The sequence below is a fragment of the Lutra lutra genome, chromosome 3 (assembly GCF_902655055.1).
Source record: "Lutra lutra chromosome 3, mLutLut1.2, whole genome shotgun sequence".
NCBI lineage: Eukaryota > Metazoa > Chordata > Mammalia > Carnivora > Mustelidae > Lutra > Lutra lutra.
Window position 1 is genome coordinate 89619428 of NC_062280.1, and position 6706 is coordinate 89626133.

Sequence of the window (6706 nt, forward strand, 5' to 3'; positions counted from 1 at the left end):
AAAAAAAAAAAAAAAAAGAAAAGGAAAAAAGTTGAACTCATAGAAACAGCAAGTAGAAAAATGGTTGGTGTTTGTTGCCAAGGGCATGAGTGAGAGAGAAGGAGATAGTGAGAGGCTGGTAAAAGGATACAAATGTTCAGTTACAAGGTGAATAAGGTCTGAGGATCTAATACCTAACATAGTGACTATAGTTGTTAACACTGGGGTGTATAATTGAAATTTGCTAAGAGAATAGTACTTAATTATTCTCACCAAGAAAAAAGTAAATGTGAAACTTTAACTCAATGGAGGAAATTCTTTCACAATGTTTCCATATATCAAATCATCATGTTGTACACTTTAAGTGTCTCAAAATTTTATTTGTCAGTTATACCTTAATAAAAGTGAAAAAAATGATTCACAGAATTTTTATATATTCTGGATAAGAATGCTTCTTTTATGTATAGTGCAAATACACTTTTGTTTAAGTTTATGTTTAAACATAACGGGGCGCCTGGGTGGCTCAGTGGGTTAAGCCGCTGCCTTCGGCTCAGGTCATGATCTCAAGGTCCTGGGATCGAGTCCCACATCGGGCTCTCTGCTCAGCAGGGAGCTTGCTTCCCTCTCTCTCTCTCTCTGCCTGCCTCTCCGTCTACTTGTGATCTCTCTCTGTCAAATAAATAAATAAAATCTTTAAAATAAAATAAAATAAAATAAAATAAACATAAGCTAGTATGTGGAGGTAACTGCTGCTTATTTTATTTCATTGGTGCCAAAGAACATGTACTTTATTAAGAAATCCTTTTTGTTATAAATGATCTATGCTGCTTTTTTTTAATGTTTTTAAAAGAGTTTATTTATTTATTTATTTATTTGACAGACAGAGATCACAAGTAGGCAGAGAGGCAGGCAGAGAGAAGGAGGAAGCAGGTTCCCTACTGAGCAGAGAGCCCAATGCAGGGGCTCAATCCCAAGACACTGAGATCCTGACCTGAGTCAAAGGCAGAGGCTGAAGGCACTGAGCCACCCAGGTGCCCCAATCTATGCTTGTTTTAAAAAGAAGTCTTTAAAATAAATAAACAAATAAATAAAAATAAAAAGAGGTCTTTAAATGGACACTTTTTTATGTGCTAATTTGTTGAAGCCTGTTTTTAGTATTATTCACATCTATATTCTTGATCATTTTTAATCTGTTCAGTTGATATTTGTATGGGTCTATTTTGGACATGCCGATTTTTCTATTTATTATATTTACTTTAAGTACTGTGGGATATGTAGTAAGCTTTATACAATTGTAACATTGCCTTACATTCTGAAGGGATTATTCCCTTTATTCCCAGATAATGTCCTTTTGATTTTCCTGTTAATGCTTTTTGCTTTCCCTTCTGTCTTGTCCAGTATTAATGTATTACTACTCCAGATGTTTTCTAATTAGCATTTTCCAGTATGGCTTTTTTCCTTTATGCTATTTTTAGTGTTTCTCTAAATTATATATGTTAAAATTGTTATATAATCTCTAGCCTTTATTAAATGAGTATAATACATTAGCATTTTGGGTTATTATTCATCATTTGAATCTCTATCTATGATTTTACTCTGTCTTTGACATTAACCAAGGTTTTATTTTCTTCTTTTCTCTCTTCTTTTCATACTTTCTATGGGAGTTCCATTCCTTTTTCTTTATTTCTTTGGAACCCAACCATAGCATTTCTATTATTGTTTTGATTATCCTTAAATTTTAACAGATGTTCATAATGCTGTATTTTTTTCATTTTATTTTTCTCACTGATCTTATTGGTCTCAGGTGCAAAGTATTAGACTGATCATAATCCTTGGTTCAGGACACACTCTGAACATGATTCTTATTTATAGGTCTATTAATTTGTTGTAATGTAATAAGAGGTCATAAATCCACCATCTCACACAATCCTTACCTTAAAAACCACTTATATCTACCTACAGGGTACCCCATAATTCCATCCCCTTGCTACCCCTTGGAGATACCATATTATAAATCCCAAATTTATTATTCCTTTGCTTTTGCTTTCTAATGCTTCATTTATGCTTTAAGCATTTCTAAATTGACTTAAGTTGTTCTTAACATTTTATAAAGGTATTTTTGTTTTATGTAATATTTATGAAACTACATTATTTACTTTGGTTTTATTCATATTTTTGCACACTGCTCTAGTTCATTAATTTTGACTGGTATTCTTTATACCAATCCTTGTCAATTATGTAAATTGGAATCTACTTTCACAGTTTGTAATTTGTCTTTTCATTCGTTTTAGGGTATGTTTTGATGAAAAAAAGTTTTTAATTTTTTTTTTTTACAAGCTTTAGTTCACTTTATTTTTCTTGTATAAAACTATGTGGTAGCCACAGCTGGAGCCTGGGTCCTCTGCACAGAGACTCTGGTGTGAGTCTTCACAAGATGGTCTGTGAACTCCTGATAGGGAGACTTGGTGAACACAGTCTCCTTCCAGAGGTCAGGGGTGAGATAGCTGTAGGTCTTGGAGATGGCATCGAAAATAGCCTTAGCAAAGTTCCCCAGGGTGGCAGTGCAGCCCCTGGCCGAGGTGTAGCAGTCGTCGATACCGGCCATCATCAGCAGTTTCTTGGGCACAGGGGCCGAGACAATGCCAGTGCCTCTGGGGGCGGGGATGAAACGCACCAGCACAGAGCCACAGCGGCCAGTCACCTTGCACGGGACAGTGTGGGGCTTGCCAATCTTGTTCCCCCAGTAACCTCGCCGCACAGGGACGATGGAAAGCTTGGCCAGAATGATGGCCCCGCGGATGGCAGTGGCTACCTCCTTGGAGCACTTGACACCCAGACCAACGTGTCCATTGTAATCTCCGATGGCGACAAATGCCTTGAACCTGGTCCGCTGGCCGGCGCGCGTCTGCTTCTGCACCGGCATGATCTTCAAGACCTCGTCCTTGAGGGAGGCTCCCAGGAAGAAATCGATGATCTCAGACTCCTTGATGGGCAGGGAGAAGAGATAGATCTCCTCCAGGGACTTGATCTTCATGTCCTTGACCAGACGGCCCAGCTTGGTGACGGGGATCCACTCCTTGTCTTCGGCCTTGCCCCCGCGAGCTCCGCGACCGCGACCTCGGCCCCGGCCGCGACCACAGCCCCGGCCCCGGCCACGGATGCCGCTGCCGAAGCCTCCGCGGAAACCGCCGGGGCCTCCCATTCCAGGGTCCCCGGGCCGGCCGCAGCACCGGCGTCATCCGCCATTTGGTGTTCTCTCGGAGAGGAGTTTTTCATTTCTATATGAGAAAATTATTTTCCTGTAATTTATACTTAGGGCTTTAAAAAAAGGGAAAAAAAACTTCAAAACTAAAAAAAACCTTAATTTTTGACTGAGTTTTTATTTTATTTTTTAAAATTTTGTTTATTTATTTGATAGAGAGAGAGATCACAAGTAGGCAGAGAGGCAGGCAGAGAGAGGGGAAAACAGGCTCCCTGCTAAACAGAGAGCCCGATGTGGGGCTCGATCTCAGGACCCTGAGATCATGACCTGAGCAAAAGGCAGAGACAATCCATTGAGACACCCAGGTGCCCCTATTTAATTTAATTTTTTAAAGATTTTATTTATTTGAGAGAGAGAGAGCAAGCATGAGTGGGGGTGGAGAGGTAGAGGGAGGAGAACCAAGTTCCCCATCCAGTGGGAGTCTGATGTGGGTCTTGATCCCATGAGTCTGAAATCAGGACCTGAACTGAAGGGAGCTGCTTAACTGACTGAGCTACCCAGGTGTCCCATTGACTGAGTTTTTAAAATATTGTTTTTGACATGTAAGACTTTAATTTATTTGGATGTAGTATTTCATTGGTTGTGAGGGAAATACCCCATTTTATCTTTTCCGTATGGAGCTCTACAAAAGGTCCTTTTCCCAGAGAATAGTCATTATTTGACATTTTTGGCAGCTCCCTGAGAATGCTTACTCATGGGGCTTGACTCCTTTGACCTGATTCAGTGCTCTCTCATTGTGAACAATCTTTTGTCTGAGACATTTGTCAAAATTAAAAGCTACAGTTGTTTAACATCGGAGCTCCCTGAGGTGCTGACAGCAGTTGGGGCAAGCAAGAGGCTAACCCAAAAATTTAAAAGGAAAACTAGGAAATTAGATATTCATAAAAGGCTTTGAAAAGCTTTGCTATTTTTATGGGGATCTAGAAAGAAGACTCTGGGAAGTCTCTAGTGGAAACAAAGGCTAAAGACAGACTTGTATACTCTTTGCTGGAGCATTGAAGGTGTACACCAGTGCATACATAGAACACCTTGGCAAAGGCTGGGAGACATACTGGTTCAGGCACTTAAGGAGATCTGTATCCAATTATTAGCTGAACACTAAGATACTTGAGTAAAGACTTCAGGGGCCAGATATGAAAAGCATACAGACTTTTTAGAATTAGTCCTGGAAAGTCACAAAACAAAAATTATCACCCCTACTATTACCAATAAGCTACAGCAACAAACTCAAGAGAATGTAGGGAATCTAGTCAGGTTTGCAGAACTGCAGCATTATATTATTTTAAATGTCCAGTTTTAAGCAAAAATATGAGGTATACAAAGAAACAGAAAAATATACTCCATACACAGAAAAAAAATAACAAAAATTGTTCCCTTATGAAACCCACACATTAGATTAACTAGACAAAGACTTAAAATAGCTATTATGTCCAAAGAGCTAAAAGAAGCCTTGTCAAAAAATAAGAGGATAGTATGGGATGATGCCTCATCAAACAGAGTATATCAATAACATGGAAAAATTATTTAAAAAAAAACTTCGGAAATTATGGAGTTTAAAATCAGTGAAATCATTCAAATGAAATTAAATAGCTCGACAAGATTTAAGCTGTCAGAAGAAATCATGGAATGGGAAGATACATCAATGAGGACTATCTAGCCTGAGGAAGAGAACAAAGGGAAAAAAAAAGAAAAAAAGAAAGAGAGCCTAAGAAACCTGTGGACATCATGAAGCATTCCAATATACACATAATAGACGTTCCAGAAGAAGATGACAAAGAGAGTAGAAAGGATATTTGAAGAAATAATAGCCAAAAAATTCTCAAATTTGATGAATAGCATCAATCTGTACATCCAGGGAGCATAGTAGAGTTCAATTAGAATAAACTTAAAGAAATACAAAGCTAACTACATCATAATCAAACTCTCAAAAACAGAAATTTTCGAAAGCATCGAGATCCAACTTATTACATACAAAGGATTCTCAATAAAACTGACATTGATTTTTTTCCCTTTTCCTTTTTTTCCCTAATTAACATATAATGTATTATTTGCTTCAGGGGTACAGGTCTGTGAATCATCAGTCTTACACAATTCATAGCACTCACCATAGCACATACCTTCCTCAATGTCCATAACCCAACCATTCTATCCCTCCCACCACAGCCCCCAGCAACCCTCAGCTTGTTTCCTGAGATTAGGAGTCTCTTATGGTTTGTCTCCCTCCTGATCCCATCTTGTCTCGTTTTTTCCCTCCCTGCCCCCCTGACCCCCCACCCTGCCTCTCAAATTCCTCATGTCAGATCATATGGTAATTGTCTTTCTCTGATTGACTTATTTTGCTTAACTTAATACCCTCTGGTTCCATCCACATTGTCGCAAATGGCGAGATTTCATTTCTTTTGATGGCTGCATAATATTCCATTGTATATATATACCACCCCTTCTTTATCCAGTCATCTGTTGATAGACATCTAGGTTCTTTCCATAGTTTGGCTGTTGTGGACATTGCTGCTATAAACGTTTGGGTGCACGTTCCCCTTTGGATCACTACATTTTTATCTTTAGGGTAAATACCCAGTAGTGTGATTGCTAGGTCATAGGGTAGCTCTATTTTCAACATTTTGAGGAACCTCCTTACTGTCTTCCAGAGTGGCTGCACCAACTTACATTCCCACCAACAGTGTAGGAGGGTTCCCCTTTCTCTGCATCCTCACCAACATCTGTCATTTCCTGACTTGTTAATTTTAGCCATTCAGACTGGTGTGAGGTGGTATCTCACTGTGGTTTTGGTTTGTATTTCCCTGATGCCAAATGATGTTGAGCACTTTTTCAGACAACATGGGTTTTTTTCGATTTAACATAGTACTGGAGCTTCTAGCCAGAGAAGTAAGACAGGGGTGGGGAAGTGGGGGTTATTTCAATATGTTGATTATCTCTAACATATAAAATACAATAAGCCCTGAACACAGTGTGTGTCAAATGACCTTGTTTGTTCTAGTCTTGGGAACATAGAGAGAAGGTATATCTTATTCCAAACCAGCCAATGGCAAGGTGCTGCAATCCTAGAATCTCTTCCTTCATGCCTCAGGCATGTGCCACTCATTAGGCAGAAGTCATTGTCCAGTATGTTTTTACCCAGTGTACTAGGCCAAAAATATATAGATACAGATATAGGTAAATATATAACATTTTGGTGACCATTGGGCAAACCAAACTTAATAAGACAAAAGCTGATAGATTAAGATGTAGCTATCAGTTTAGTGTGATTAATTTAAAAACTTGTCCTATATATACATTGTTCCATAATCAATACTTACAATGTTTCATCTGGGGTATTTAGAATATCCTCTTTGATACATTTTTAATAACATGATTTAATGTGAATGGTAAAATTTAAATTGGTACATTAAAAGAACAATCATCAATATATTTGTTTTTGCATCAAATCATCCTGTGATTGAGGAC

General features: G+C 38.5%; 1 pseudogene; it reads right to left on the reverse strand.

Moving 5' to 3' along the window:
- Positions 1 to 2342: 2342 nt before the first annotated feature.
- Positions 2343 to 3225, reverse strand: LOC125096086 (40S ribosomal protein S2-like; annotated as a pseudogene).
- Between the last annotated feature and the right edge of the window lie 3481 nt (positions 3226 to 6706).